The sequence below is a fragment of the Ochotona princeps genome, chromosome 17, assembly GCF_030435755.1.
Source record: "Ochotona princeps isolate mOchPri1 chromosome 17, mOchPri1.hap1, whole genome shotgun sequence".
Taxonomy (NCBI): domain Eukaryota; kingdom Metazoa; phylum Chordata; class Mammalia; order Lagomorpha; family Ochotonidae; genus Ochotona; species Ochotona princeps.
Window position 1 is genome coordinate 25,095,411 of NC_080848.1, and position 16,624 is coordinate 25,112,034.

At 40.1% G+C, this 16,624-nt stretch overlaps 1 long non-coding RNA gene across 1 annotated transcript in view; it reads left to right on the forward strand.

The window, feature by feature from the left end:
• Positions 1-2,580: 2,580 nt before the first annotated feature.
• Positions 2,581-16,624, forward strand: part of LOC131482431 (uncharacterized) — a 278,217-nt gene continuing 264,173 nt past the window's right edge. Inside the window, exon 1 of the long non-coding RNA XR_009246985.1 lies at positions 2,581-2,667. This is a non-coding gene — a long non-coding RNA (uncharacterized LOC131482431). The remainder of the gene's footprint in view (positions 2,668-16,624) is intronic.

The window sequence follows — 16,624 nt, forward strand, 5'->3', positions numbered from 1 at the left end:
TGATGACAACTTTTACTGACAGTTGGATATCTAAACAATAGTTTTGTCTTATTATTGTCTGTTCCTGGACCATATCCAGGACTCGGATAAGATTCCACTGCTCCCCCCGCCCCGGCACCCAACACTCTTTGGTCACTTTGACAGTAAAACTGCATCCATGAGAAGTAAGTATGTAAGTCCTGTTCTAGGTACCCTGTAGTATGGGCAACTAGTAATAAAAGAAAATTATATAAGTAATCCTATCTTTCAAATTGGGATAGGTGCTGAAAAGGAGAATGCCAAGAGAGAAAGCACATCAGGGGAAGCATTTTAGCCAATGGTAGAGCCTTCCCTTAGATGACGTTTAAATTGAGCAGGATGATCTATATATTGTATAGTGGTTACTGGGTAGAATTTCATCATATTTATGGTTTGGCATTTCTGAGAAATGAAAAGACAACAGTGTGGCTGGCATGCAGTGACCAAAGGGATAGTGGGAAGATTACTTAAAAAAGAAAGTCATTGATAGGTTGCGGGGGATGCCACATTATGGACATCAGATGTTATGCCACAATCAGCGGGCAGTGAATGCAAGGTTTTAGGAAATAGTAATCCAACTACTTTTGTGCTGGTAAAGGCTTTTCTGGCTCCTGTGTGCATGATATGCTGGAGAAAAACAAGAGTAAAAGTAGTTAAGCATTTTGTGGCATTGTGTCGCTGGTGGGAAACTCCTTTTATTTGTTACCCATAGTGGTAAATGTGCCTCTTGAGAGATTCAGAGGAACTTGAAAGTAAACATATCTAAACGTGTCTTACGATCTTCCTCAATGACCTTTCCGTTCTAAGTCCCCAACACTGCATCACATGTCAGCAGATAGCGCCATCTCTTAATTTTGCAATCATGTGAAATGATATTTTTCATATTTCTTTTACATTCTGTCTCATATTTCCACCCATTTGAAACCCTTCACCAAAATGTTCTATTTTACCCAGTAAGCAATCCCTCAATTAATCATATTTCTCTAACTCCATTACTTCTCTCCAAACCACATTGTTTATCGACTTGTCCTCACTATTCTGTCTTCTAAAATCAGATCTTCACATCAGAGTAATTTTTTTTTAAAGCAAGCTTAAATAGCTACCTTCCTGCTTAATATCTTGTTGTGGTTTTATTTGTTTATGGTCCAAATAGAATTCCTTATCATGCTTCCAAGTTGATCAGTGTCTGGTCTATGGTCACTCTCTGATCCTCTTCAGAGTGGATTACACTGCAGGGCTGTGTCACTGCTGCCCCCTCCGCACTGTAGCCTGTATCATTAATTCATATTCCTAGTTCATCTCTCAGTCCAAGCGTCGCTCAGGAAGCTACTTCTGACCTGCTTTTGCTGCAGCATCCCCTGAGCTGCATACTGGCACTTGATGCAGCTTCCAATTTGGTATTTATCTCAGTTAATCTCTCTGTCTCCCTCTAGATCGTAAACTCTGGGAGGGGAGACTTAGCACAAGTATTTTGCTCAGCACTGTGGCTCAAAGCCTCACAGACCCTTAGTGGTATTTGTTAAATGAATGATGACCACATCAATGCATAACAAATGGTACTTTTCATGGACTACTAATTTGAACCAAGAACTGTGTGCACATTATTCCAGACTTTAACGATGAGGTCAAAAACAACTCATAAATTTGATTGGTTTTAGTTTTAAAGATAAGGAAGCTGGAGTTCAGAGAAATGTGCTTGCCAAAGGTTACCAGGCATATAAATGGTATCTGTCCAGGAATAAAATTTAGACTTGTTTCTGCAGGCTGTACTGTTTTCTGCTATAGCACACAGAATGTTAGGGCCAAAGGGGAGCTGGAACGCATTTGATCTAAGGCTGTGATCCTGCTGAGAAGCAAGCTGAGGCTCATGGTTAAAATATATATAAAATCACATCCAAAAACCACAGGGAACTGCAGATAGAAGCTAAATATCTCTCTAGTCTATTTTCTTCTTTTGTTATAAGTCATTTCAATCCTTATAATAAAAGAGAGGGGGCAGTGACTAAATAGACTTTATTTTACATCACACCTAATTGCCTAAAGTGGCCACCCAGCACAGAGTCATAGTTGGGTTACTCATGAAGCAGAGTTCTGGCAGACCTCAGGCTATACGAGCTGCAGAGGGGGGAGCAGCTCCTCTGCATGGTAAATAACACCAGTTTACCCGCTGCTGACTTTCGCTACTTAGGATAGAGCCACAGTCGTTACTGTAGTAACACACTGACTGCACACAGCATGAATATGTAGATTCCCCCAGAGGAAAAACAGAATGAACTCTACCTTTGTGCACATTTACTAGAAAACTAAAGAAAGAAAGAAAAAGAGACCTTATAAAATGCCAGCTCAAAGTGGCATAAGCAGAGCTCTGCATCCATAGGTAATTATTTCAAATTAATCCATGACCACCAGACATGAATGATGTTTTCAATTTAGCTCAGAGCGAAATAACCTATAATTGGTATGAGCGAAAGAGATTTTACAATCATGCAGAGTTTTGGAGAGAAATTCACTTAAATTATGGTTTTTTTTGTTTTTTTTGTTTTGTTTTGTTTTGTTTTTGTTTTTGTAGAACGCGTGTTTCCGCAGTTGAGCACTGATATTGCAGAGTGGAGACCAGACAATAGGCTGTCAATCACCCAGGGAGAAGAGGTGAGTGTCATGATTCCAGAAGACAAGTATTGTGATTGTAGAATGTCCTTTGGGAAAAGACTTGGGGTTGCCTGCTGGTGAGAATGTTGGACTGCGACAAGCAACATGAAGGGTCTCAGAATACTTGCATTCCCATCGAGGTTTACACGGAGGTTATTCAGGTCAGCTGGTACTGCCACCTAGAAGAGCTCTGCAGGTTTTCTCTTCACATCTCCAAAGACGACTGATGGCAAAATCTATGGTTTTGGAGTTGCTATAAGGAATCCTGATTCTGAGTCTCAGACTGATCTCTCAGGTGAGGAGGGGCCATCACACGTTGGGCAGTCTGAATGATGAGCAGTGAGTGATTATTGGTAGGCACAGAAACCATTGCATTGAATGACATGAGCAAGGTGATTCTCATGCTGGCTGACCCTTTCAATATCCTTTTTTATTGTGTTTCTTCTTGTGCATCCATGCAAACATAAAGCACCTGGGGTTATCTGCCTGTCTACATATCATCTGTCTACTTCTACTTAACTAGTCTATTTCTTCGAATTGGAATACAAATGTGAATCATTGCATACGAGCACACATCTATCTAGAAAATCTCTGTTGCACATATATCACACACAGGCACTTCTATATACTCTTAAGATGCTTTGATAACAAAATGGACAACAATGAAAAAGACAAAAGTCCTATCTGTTGTTCAGGTTAAGTTTCATGGTAATTGGGGGTGGGAGGATACAGGCAACAAATAGTAACTATGTTAAATAAAGTCTTGTGAATAAATAAATGGATACTAACATGTCATTCAAGAATTAGGCTGAGGCGAGTGGAGGTGAGGGTGGTGACAGTCTGCAGTTTTAATAAGATGGTCAGAAAAGTTCACAGTGAAGTGGCACTTGACCGAGTACAAGAGCGTATCATCCAGATTCCAGCAGAGATGGGAACTATTTGGTTTAACTTACATGTTTTTTCCCATCCCCTTGTTTCCATTGAGCATATTAGAGAGAACTGTGCCTTGTGAGATGAGTTCTTGAATGAGCAGAATTTCACTGAGAAAAGCCAGATCCTAAGTTAAACAAAAAAAAGGGAAGAATAGATTGGGAAGATCAAGACCAGATCTTGATGACAAGTTGGCGTCGGCGTGGAGGCTGAAGGGCTCAGACAATTTACAGTCGGCCAGTGAGATTGCGTCATCGTTCCTTGTCTGCACAAGAGCTCAAGAGAAAGACCAAATGCAACTTCTGGTTCTCTTTTCAGTTGGTGCTGCTCCAAGTTTTATGCATTTCAGACTCTTCAAAGATACTCATTAGTGACTTCTGCTTCCAAAGGAAAACCAGAAGAATGATGCTGGAGTGTCCTAGACAGGATGGTGAGGCAAGGCCCTTCCTTGTCTATAACTAGATCAGCGTGCTGCATGGAGAAGAGACATGTAAATAAGTCAGCCCTCGAGAGTGCACTTGGTGGAGAGCGCACCTGTCAAAGCTGAGAACAAAGAATACAGGCACATAAGAGAATGCTCTAAACCTGTGAAGATAATTCAGAGATGCGTTTATGGTCTTGTAAACATGATAGAAGTCAAACACAGAATATGTTTACATGTACTGGTGACAGGGCCTGGAAATTGCCAACAGCCTTAAAGATTCTAATTACTCATTATATTACTGATACATATGTAAGATATATGTATATATCATATAGTATATACATTATGAACCACATATATAAAACATTTTTATATATCATACGTGTCATATAAAATAGTACACACTTTTATATTGTATTAATGTCACACTATGTTATTTCTTCTAGTCCTTCTTTTCTCTGGTCTTGTTCATCACGGCCTTTCAAATGCCTTCTGATGCTATTTTATGCTGTTTTCACTGGTGGAATCCTACTGACTCCTCTCTTATGGTCCGTCTGCTTCCCGGCTGTGGTTTCCTCATTGCCGTGTCACAGGTGTAGCTGACCTCCAGCTACTCCACTGTCAGTTACCACCCTGCCCATCTCTGGTGCTTTTGATTGTTGATCTTGATGGAACTGACCGTTTTATTTTATTTTTAATTCAAGTGTGTGTTTCTTATTTACCATAATACAGTTTTTTAGACATGGGATTATTTCCTTCCTCTCTCTTTCCTCCACCTTCCCTCCCCATTTTCCCCTGCATTATCACAGTGGTCTAGTCCCTTAGTAATGGTTACAAGATTAACTTTCTGCTATTGAAATGTATCATGACATGGTAGATACAGGCAAAGGTAGAAAATCTAGTATCATACTGAACAGATACATTGACATGTTCCAGTGGGAACCCTACTTTTATTTGGGAGTAGAGACGCATACTGCAATGGATTATCATGTTTTAGTTTGCTTGTCTCCATTATATAGTTCATTGCTGAAAATACACACACTTGATTACCTGTATTTATTTATTTTGTACTTTGCTTAAAGGCCGTGTTATATTAGAACATATGATACTTTCTCTTTGAGGACTGGCTTATTTCAGTAAGTATAATATTCTCCAGTTCGGACCACTTTGTTGCAAATGGTAGCATTTTATTCTTTTTTTATGGCTGAGTATATCGAATTAACTCTTGTGCTGCCTTTGCCGTGGACTCACAGAAGTTTCAGTTCAAGCCTCAAGGTCTAATGTAATACCATCATTTTGCAGAGCAGAAAGGGAAGGTCTAGAGAGAGGATGTCCCCAACCTAAAGTCACAGAGCTGCTGTTGGATTTTCCTGACACCCCCAACACAGTCCCAGGATCTACTCAGCCATTCATGGATCATAGAATGCGAAACGTGCTTACACATCCAATGGTGGCTTCCAACTCACAGACTTGTTACAAGAAAATATAAGAAATGTAAGAAGACATATCTCAAATGTGCCTAGCAGACCTCCTGACAGCCAGTCAGCACTTCAGAAATGCTGAATTACTGAAAGGCTTTCCGACCCTGCCCTGGGGTTGGAACAGGGGACTATTTTAACCCTCACTTTCTTCTGTGGGTTGACCTTACTGGGATCCTGGTCGCTGCACTCCGCTCCTAGGTCTTTCAAGATAAAGCGAGTGTTCCTTATTTGTTTATTTGCATTTGGTACATTTGAACAGAAGCCAAGCCACTTAACATCTTCCCTGTCATCCGAACCTCCAGGTCCTCACCTCTGTCCCCCTGTTCCCAGGGCCGGTCTGACCCAGGCTGCAGCCCCAGCTGGCTGTGCAGAGGCTTTCCACAGAATGCTCCAGGGGGCAGTGTGGTCATGCTGAAGAGAGCAGCCCCGCCTCCAGGAACGCTTTGGCCATTTGTACATGAAACTGTTTACCCTGGAAATTAAATTATATTTGGGACTTTTGGTTTTTCCTCCCCCACCCCCGCTGTGGGAGGTTTTGGAAAGTTACTGCGGTGACCAGCGCAGTCAGGGAGCTGTCAGCATTCACTCTTAACGGCGGGCCCTGCAGGCTCCTTCAGCACCGAGCCTGGGAGACCCTGTGCACGTGAGGACTTGGCCTCCACTGGAGGTTACTGGCTTTGCACCAGCTCAGCACGTCCCCACTCCCATGCAGGCTTTCCCCCATCTAGATCCGCTTCTGGATCTGCTGCTTAGGATGAATTTCAAACTTAAGTTGGATGATTAGAGGGGTTGACTCTGTGTGTGTGTGTGTGTGTGTGTGTGTGTGTGTATATGTGTTTTCCAAAATAATTCTAAGAAAGTAGCTCTTAAAAGGCACCCCGTGTATTTATAGATTCATGCATATTCATCGCTTGTTCCTGTAGGTTCAAGTTTTCTTCTCTGTCACATGAAGCACTAGACAAATTGTAAGGCTCCTGCCAGCTCTGACATTCCAGAGTTGTAGCAATCCAAGAACAGAGAGAAAGCTATGAAAAGATCCAGCCCTGGGGACACCCTTCCTTTCTCTAGGCTTCCACACAACTAAACCAGCTACTCAGCGCTCTTGATAACTTTAAGACGAACAATTACTGTTCTCCATGTGTTCCATTCAATTAATTTGCCATTCACCATAAAATGTAGATGCATTGTATTTTGTCATGTGTCAACAGAACAAAGTGCTACAGGCAAAGTGGTGAAGAAAACAGATGCACAGATAAAGTACCTACCTTCATGGGACCTGCATATTAGTGGGAGGGGGTAGACCCAGGCAAATAGTCACATACACTGAATGGACTTACAAGTCCAAATAGTGCTGTGCAGGAAAAGTAAAGGCCAACTCAGAGGAAGTGTAAAGGTAGTAGAATTAATAACTAAGGGCCTGGGGAATAGTGAAATGATTTTTTTTTTTAGCTCAAACGCAAAGGATATGTAGAATGTGATCAAGGAAAGTGTTGGCATGCCTCACAGTGTGTGGGAACCTGAGGTCGTAATCAAATGCTTGAGATAGAACAGCTATACAATCTTCTGGCATTCAAGGAAGAAATAAACACAGCCCAGTTTTCAGTGAGTAACAATAGCAAAGGGTATTTCTTGTGTTTAAAGATTTAGAGACTCATAATGAGAAGAAACCTGCCTATTTTAGAGGCAGAGGGGCACACAGAGCTAGAGACACAGAAAGAGCTCCCACCCACCAATCTGATCTCCAAATACCTGCAGTAGCTGGAATGGGGCCATGAGCCAGAGACTCAATCCAGGTCTCCCTTGTGAGTGGCTGAGATGCAGCCACTTGAGCCGTTACCACTGCCTCCCAGGTTCTGCTTTTCCAGGAAGTTGGAGTCAGCACCTAGGGCTGGTCAGTGAACATCAGTACTGTGATGGAAGACACGGGCATCCTAAAGGACGTCTTGCTGGCTAAACTAAACGCCTGCTCCTCCCCTCTCTGCCTATCTAGAAATCATCTTGAAAATACACTGCATAATTATAAAGATTTTTCCAGGAGGCTCAGACACCCAAGAATTTCTTTTCCTCTCTTGATAGCTCAATGTTTTCTTTCCCTTTTAATTTCCCTTGCCAGACCAGAAAAACAGTTTGGTCTTCTTGTAGTAACTTCTGAAAGCATATTTACTGAATTAATTAATTGGGGGCTAAAATAGATTTCTCCTAATTTTTGTTCATTTACCTTAGTTATGTTCTCTGGAATAACAAAGAAAAAAAATTTTAATGATACTGTTCTATAGGCACGGGATTGCCCCTTCCACTCCCTCATCTCCCCCCACTGTTTGCCCCCATTTATTACAATAATATAATCCTTCAGCAATAGTCACCACTCCATCATTCTTCCATTAAGTGTATCATGATGTTGTAGTTAGAAAGTCCAACATCCTATTGTCAACAAACATTTAGCAGTTTCGTGGGGAGTTCTTTTATTCAGGAGTAGAGATGCATACTGCAATGTATCTTCACTTCCCACTGTGCTATTTTGCATTAAACAGTTCCTCTAGGTGAGTACATGTATATCCATGTTTACCCATGTACCTATTGATCTTGTATTTTGCATTAAGGTTGCCTTATTTCGGAGAGACCTAGGATGTTTGTCCTTTGGGGATTGGCTTGTTTCACTGAGCATAATGGTCTGTAGTTGAGACCATTTTGTTGCAAATGGTAGGATTTCATTTTGAGAGAGAGAGAGAGAATGAGAGAAGAGGAGAATGAAAATGAATCTTTTATTAGCTGGCCAGGGCTGGGTCTGGCTCAATCCAGGAGCCAGGAACTCTGAATTTCCTGTTTGTGTGGGGGGAGTCTAAGCACTTGGGCCGTCACCCACTGCTTTTCCAGGTGCATTAGCTGGAGCACTGATTCTTTTTTAACATACTGAAAAGATACCTTACTGCTTACAGGATGAGCAATATAGAAGTTTTTAAATCACACACTGTTGATTTGCTAGTATTTTTTATATGATCTTGTGTCATACAAAATCACTGTCAGTATTTTCCTTCAAACCTTTGGGTTGGATACTTAGGCTTGTGTTGATTTTCAGCCTCTTATATTTTTATTTCATGTAGATTCCATCTCAACAAAAGAATTAGCTATATTTCGCTATTTTTGATAGCAATACCTTAATTATGCAGTTCCAAATGCTGTATAATCTTTACTTCTTATGACATTTGTATGGTTTAAGGGCATACTGATAATTTTTCAAGATCAGACAGTTTCTAATGATTTATGTATTTGCAATTTTGTTTTATTCTACAGTCAGGAGTCATGCTCTGAATTATCTATCTTTGTCGTATGTTATCAGCAGGGGGTGGATTCAGAGGACAGGATTATGTCACTTTGCTGTCTTCCAGTTGTGATCAGAGGGTCTTGAATTCATCTGAAAGCCAAGAAATGAGACCCTTGTCTGAATTCTTCCATCTCCTTATCCCATCCATCACCTTGATCTTTTTTTATTTATTATGTTTTAGTATGAGAAATTTTTATTTAAAATGGAGCTTAGGTGTGAATAGTGTTTTAAAATTGCTGTCAGAATATCTTTCAGTCCATTCCAATTTTGAAATTCTGTTATTCTGCTGTGAGCAGAACCCCGGATTGTGAGGCCAGGGTCAGAACCAGCTCATCAGGTTAACCTGTCACTCTGTGCTTCATACACTGTTTCCTTTAGGTTGATCAATTTTAAGATTATGACAGTAATTTGGGCCCAGTGTGGTAGCCTCGTGGCAAAAGTCCTCACCTTGAACACGCTGGGATGCCATATGGGTGCCGGTTCTAATCCTGGCCCCACTTCCCATCCAGCTCCCTGCTTGTGACCTGGGAAAGGAGTTGAGAATGCCCCATAACTTTGGGATCCTGCACCCACATGGGAAACCTGGAGGAAGCTCCTGGCTCCTGGCTTCAGATCGGCTCAGCTACACCTGTTGCGGCTGCTTGGGGAGTGAATTATCGGACGGGGGATCTTCCTCTCTTTCCCTCTTCCTCTTTGTTTATCCGACTTTCCAATAAAAAATAAATCTTTAAAGAAGAGATTATTATAGTAACTTACATATATGATGCATGTGAATGAGATGAGCCTCTGCTAAGTTTTGTAAAAGAAATTTTCGTCAGTCATCAATTAATGGAATAAAAATTTTTCAGCCCATTCTGGAACCCAGGGACATGAAAACTAAAGCAGCAGTTACAAAAAGTTTTCTTTATCAGAATGGCAAAGATTAAATACTGCTACATACCATTGGTAAACCATATATTAAAATTGACATTAATACTTGTGGGTTTTTTTGTTTTGTTTGCTTAAGGAAGGTGTTGCATTGGAGTTGTTATAAAAAACTTAAATGCCTACAGGAGACAAGAAGGGGAAATAAGATTGAGATTTCTTTTTCCCATGAAAGTGTTCAATTGTAAAAGCCTTGTGTAAAATTTTAAGAGTGTGAGCAAGAAAAATGAATAGAACTGAGATGTGTTTCAAGCATAAGAAAACAATTAGATATATGCAAACATGAAGCATTTCAGCACTCAGTAGTCCGCCCTATCACAGAAATGCATGGATAAACTTCCTGACGTATTCAGCTACTAAAAAGCATGAGGCAAAAATATTAAAGGAGAACTGTAAGAAGTTACAGTAAATAAGTTTTAGTGGCATTTTTAAAATCCTTCTAAATCTAAAACTAAAAAGTCAATTGTAAAAATAGTTTTTCAGGACAGATTACTCACTTGACAAAGTATAATGAAGATAATTGAATTACATGGTTGTAGGAAGTAAAATAAATTTTTAGATTGTTCTTTGATAGAGTCAAGTGGTAAGTTCAAAATTGAAATTGAAAAGTTCAGAGACATGATGACTTCAGTTGCTAAGTAATCTCCTCTGCCTTTGAGGGATTTATTCCAGACATCCCAGTCTTCCTCCTAGAGCCGAATTGGATGCCGTTTTGTGTAAGGAGGCAAGGGCTATGGGGCAAGACTACCCATGCACTGAGCTGGGAGTGAACACATTTCTGGCTCAGTGAACTGCAACGGTGTGGCATCCTACAGGTTCCACCCAAGAAAGGTCTGGGTAGCCCTCAGACCTGACCAAGAACTCCAGTAGTGGCACGTCAAGTGCCATTGTGTATGGTGTGGCAAAGGCTTTAAGACTGCAGAGACAACAGTGAGCTGTGCATGTGCTGAGCTTAGCAAGAACTCACTGAGCTCAGTGCATTGGACTGGTCCCACAGGGAAAATAATACTGACTTGGGCATTGTACAGGTCAAAATAGGTCCAAGTGGCCCTCAGACCTAACAGCCAACAGGTTCTGGTAAGATCAGCACCAACAACAACCTAACCATATAGGACACCTGGTATCTTCCTAATCTTCCTAATCATGGGACCAGCTCCAACTAGGGGAGAAACGTTTTACAGACAATGGTGCAGCCTCAGCATGGTAACACAGGAGGTAGAGACTGGTGAGCCAGAAGCTGGGGCTACAAAGACCATGGTGGAAATCTAACATAAGAACCAGACTTGGAACTCGCTGGAGGGAGTGGCACAACTGACTGCAAACAAAGAACCGTGTACCAACTGTAAGTAAAATCGAACTGCAGACCTGTGGGTGACACAGCTTAGAAATTTGCCCCAAGAAGACGACTCTGCTAACCAGAAGTACAATGACCAAGAGTAAGAGACAGAGGCACAATGAATATTACCAAAGACTCCCCTGCAAAGGAGAGGAGTTGCCCTTTGCCAACCTCAGAATTAACTGAGGCAGACCTCGAGAAAATGGGAGATACAGAATTCAAAAAACTTGTTACAAAGCTTCTTAATGAAGCACGTAAAGCAGGCATTCAAGGAATTCAAGGAATATGTCACACAGGAAGTAAAACAAATAAAAGCTGATATATCACAAATGAACAGTGGAGCAAATTAAAAGTACAGTGGAGAGTCTCCAAAATAGAATGAAGGAGGCAGAAACAAAACAAAAAGCTTGAAGCAGAGCTGGATCAGGCTAAAGTATTTAAGAACTGAAAGATACTATTAAAAGACCAAATAAAAGAGTTATTGGAGTCTCAGTAGATGCAGAAAGAGAAACAGATTAAAGGTGTACTTAATGAAATAATGAGGGAAAATTTCCCTAACCTTAAGCAAGAATTGGGAAACAAAATCCATGAGGGGCACAGAACTCCCAACAGGCTTGGCCAAAAGCGATCTTCACCATGACACATGATCTTGCCTCTTCCAAACCTGCCCTACAAATGGTAAAGATGTTCTCTTGTTAGAGAAGAGGAATAGTGCCCACCAAGCCAAAGACAAATGTGAAGGACATCCCAGTGAAATAACAACAGAAGACTAAATCAATTAATAACCAATTGCTAAAATGACAGAATAAATTACCACCCATTCAAGTTAGCCCTGAATGTAAATGGCTTAAACTCATCAATCTAATGTCAGATTCGTAGACTGGAGTTAAGAAAAAGCCAATTCTGTTGCCTACAGAAGATATCTCACCAACAAAATTCAGCAGAGACTATATCACATGGACTTGATGTTTTCTTTTTTTTTTACTTTCATCTCTTCAAAACACTTTCTTATTAAATTCTTCAATGACTTATAGATTATACAGTAGCAGCATTTTCTTCAAGAAGGTTCTTGATTTTCATTTCTTCAGCAACACATTAGTCATTAGTAGCAAGTTATTTAACTTTGTGGCATTGTAAATTTCTATTTTTCTTCCTGTTGATTTTATTTTGTGGCATTTCATTTAAGGAGATGTATAGTAACTGTGTAATGGAGATTATCATATCCAGATGTGAGGATACAATGCAGTATGCATTTCTACTTCCAGACAAAGGTGAACTCCCAATGAAACAGTTTACTGGATCTTTTTTTTTTTTATTCATTAATTACATTGTATTATGTGACACACCCACCCCTCCCCATGTTTACTGTATCTTGACAGTAGGATGCTGGCCCTTTGCCATTGTCCATGCCCACAATGATGGATGTATGACTATTTATGAAGAACTATGCTATAGTAATAATATTGGGGAACTCAGGGGAGAGAGGGTTGGGGAGGGGATAAGAGAAATCCCATGGCCTATGGAACTATATCACAAGATGATAATAATAATAAAAAGTAAAATTGTTTTTTAAATCTTGCCCTTTTTTCTCTATAGTCAAATTAAAGTGAATGTTTTTCTGCAAAACTTAACATTTTTATGAGGTTCAAACATTTCTTTTTCAGTATATATATATATATATATACACATATATATGTATATATGTGTGTGTGTGTGTATATATATATATATATATATATATATATATATATATATATATGTAAATAAAATGTTGGAGTTACATGGCCCTAATTACAGCTTCCTGGTGGAACTTTTAAGTTGCTTTAGAAGTGTCTTCCTTGTCCTATTCTCCATGGCTAAAATTGTTGATAATGATGGTGTCATAAGTTTACAAAAGCTTCAACTAATAACAGCAAACATAGATGAAATCATGTGGCTCATTCCACAGGTTAATTGTAACTGAATTTCTGTGATCCTAAGTCCTATCAAACTGGTTCCAACAAATGAGAAAAATTTTTGAGATGTCTGTTCCTGCACCACAGAGAGCATCTGATCTTTTCTACTGTCTGCTCTGGCGTTGAAGTTGGGGCCACCTCCCCTCCTTCCTCTGTCCTTAGCTACTACTCTTCTCCTATATGGATCTGTCTAGATTCCACTCTTTTCCTATGGAACTGAAATTTAAACCTTACGTACCATATTGTGAAACTAATTGATCAGAAGAGATTTCGCCTCCATACCTAATTCTTTCTGGAAGGGAACATATTTATCACCTTCTTTAGAGTACCAAGGTGTAGGAGAAAATGGAAGTTTTCAAGTCTTTTCCTGACAGCTTCAAACTGGGGCATCAACTTAGAACAGTCTTGCAAAAGCCACCGGCTGGATAATTAGTACTGTGGCTTATGCTTTAGGACAAGTGGGAGGGGAGATGAAAATCAGTGTAAGCATCTCCAGCAAACTTGAACACTCTAAATGGGCTTCCAAAAATATTGTGGGGGGAATGTCGGGGAGATTTTTGTTCAACATGACTCAAGGTATTAGTGTTCTCTTTGTGTGGAGGGAGAAGTGAGGTGTTGATGCTACTGTAACCTGCTGCAAATGTCATTGAGCTGCTGAGCTGGCTTCTTCTCTGTGTTGAGAGAATAATTCCCTACAATTATTCCTCCAGGGAGAATTAAGTTTGCCAACCGATTATAGCAAGAAAATACAAAGCTACCAAGGTCTTTTGGGAATTCACCAGTATCTCAAGAAGCCATAGTTTTTAAAGATAATAACCTGTAGTGAGTCCAAGGGTGATTTCCAAAATTGCTAACGATGGCAAGCGTATGGCCTAGGCCAATCAGATAGAAGTGAAGCATTGTTCTACACAAATACACTATACTTTAGTCTGAGGGTACTTAAAAAAGTTAGTGGAAAATAGAATTAAAGATATATTTATTTTGGTGTGCAGTTCTGAAAGCTATATGTAGCTTATGCATAATAAACATTTTTTATGAATTCTTTGAAGACTCTACATACTAACCCTGGTTGAGTCTCTTGCTTGCCTGTGATATAATACTACTACTTTGGGGTGAAAAATACAAATCTTTTCTATGTTAAAGATTTATGTTATTTATTTGAAAGGCAGAGTTACAGAGAGAGGAGGGGAGAACCAGACAGAGATCCCTAGATAACCCCAACAGCCATGGCTGGACCAGGAGCTTCTTAGAGTTTTCCCTTGAGGCTGCAGGGTCTGAAGTATATTTGCCAGCCTCTGCTACTTTCCCATATGTATTAATAGGGAGCTGAATTGGAAGCAGAGAAGCCATCATGACTCGAGCTGGTACCTATATGAGATGTTGGAGCTACAGGTCACGGCTTAACTTTCTATGAAACAGCATTAGCCCTGAATACAAGTTTCTGATGGTCTCTAAAAGATGAAATTATTTATAGGAAGATTTAATGACTTTTATAATCTCTAAAGGTTATTGTCTTCGATCCATTTGTTCACTCAGCAGCCATAACTTTGAAGTTTTGAGCGCCCAATATTAGAGATACAGAGATAGACCAAAACACCTTCCACATCAAGCCCAGCTTTTAGAGATTTCTGTTTTAAAGCAAGAATCAGAAAATATTTTTTGTGGGGCACCAACTAAAAAATATATTTCACTTCGCATAAACATAGTACCTGTCTTGACATTCAACTCTTGTAAGGTGAAAATAGTCACAGCCAACATATAAACAAATGGATATGATGTGTTCCAGTAAAGCTTTAAGGACCCTACATAGACATTGAAATTCATAGAATTTTTGTGTGTTGTAAAATTTTAGTCTTCTTTTGAAGTGTTCTGACTATTTGAAAATGTAAAGTCAGTGTTAGTTGATAACCCATAATAATGAAGGTGGCTGTCCAGATTTGGCCCAGAGCTTGGGGGTTGTCAGTTCCTAATTTATGTGGTTTACTTTGGAGGGTGTCACGTCACAAGAGTTATATAACTGATGCTGAAACTGTGGAAAGACAGGGCCATGGCATTGTGGTATAGCAAGTTAAGTGTCTTCCTGAGATACCATCGTCTTAAATGGGCACTGGTTCAGCTGCCAATGCACTGCAAGCAAAGCAGCAAAGGATGAACCAAGTGCATGGGCCCCAGCATCTAAACAGGAACTTAGAAGAAGTTATTGGCTCCTGGGTTTGGCCTAGCTTAGCCCCAGCCTTTGCAGCCATTTGAAGAGTTAACCAGTGGGTGAAAGACCTCACTTTCTCTCTGTAATTCTGCCTTTCAAATAAATGAATAAACCTTTTAAAACAGGAAAGTGGGGCCCCAACACGGTAGCCTAGTGGCTAAAGTCCTTGCCTTGCACATTCCAGGATCCTATATGGGTGCCGGTTCTAATCCCAGCAGCCTTGCTTCCCATCCAACCCTTTGCTTGTAACATGGAAAAGCAATAGATGACAACCCAAAGCCTTAGGACCCTGCACCCACATGGGAGATCTGGAAAAAGCTCCTGGCTCTTGGCTTGGGATCAGCTCAGCTCTGGCCATTGCAGCCACTTGGGGAGTGAAGCAATGGACAGAAGATCTCCTTCTCTGTCTCTCCTCCTCTCTGTATGTCTGACTTTCCAATAAAAAACAGACTTAAAATAAATAGGAAACTGGAGTGACAAAATATAAGCTGGTGTAGATAACTGAGTGCCCAAAGATGAATGAATGCAAGGCTTAGGTTAGAACAATCTCAGAGAGCCCATGAATGACCTTTACTTTACAGGGGCTTTAATTTTTCCTTCAGGTTATTCCCACCCTCAACAGCAGGACTTAACTTCCCAAGGCATCCTATGTCATTGTTGCACAGACATATTTCCATTAAATTTTCAATGTCATGAACAGTGAATAAGCATATGTAAACAAAACAGACTCTCCTGTTGTGCTCTTTAGCAGCTTTGATTGGGAAATCAGTCTAAGCAACTTTCCATGTGATGCAATTTACAGACAGCTACTCTATCATTTGCATGTGTTTAGTTATTAAATATTGATTTTTGTTTTGCCTGCTTGAGGCTGCACAGTTTGGTCCTCTAACCAGAAGCCTGAAAAGCCATGGTTCTCAGATTCCGATTCCTTCTGACTCCTTCATATAATCAGTATTAGCTCATTTGTTTACAGAATGGAGAAAATTAAAAAGAAGGGCAGGAAAAAGAAAATTATATTATTTCTTTTTCAAGTGATGGTTCAAAACATTTGCCTAATAACAACAATGTGTACTGATGTGTCCTATTCAGATTAATTTGCCCATGACAAAAGACTTCTGGCACATGAGGCAAGGCTTAGTTTTAACATGAGAAAAAGTGCTAATCCCAAATGAGCAATATTGTTATTTTTTTTTAATATGAGTTTTGCCAAAGCTAGCAAGTCTTCTAACCTTTCCTGTGTTTTTCTTAGATTCTAATATAAGCCAACTTGTGTAAGTCGGCCTGCCATGGAAGTTGCACTCAAGTGTCTCAAAGTCTTACGGCAAAAATTCATGCTTTGAGTGTGTGTGTATGTGTGTTTCATGTATGACACTGCGTTA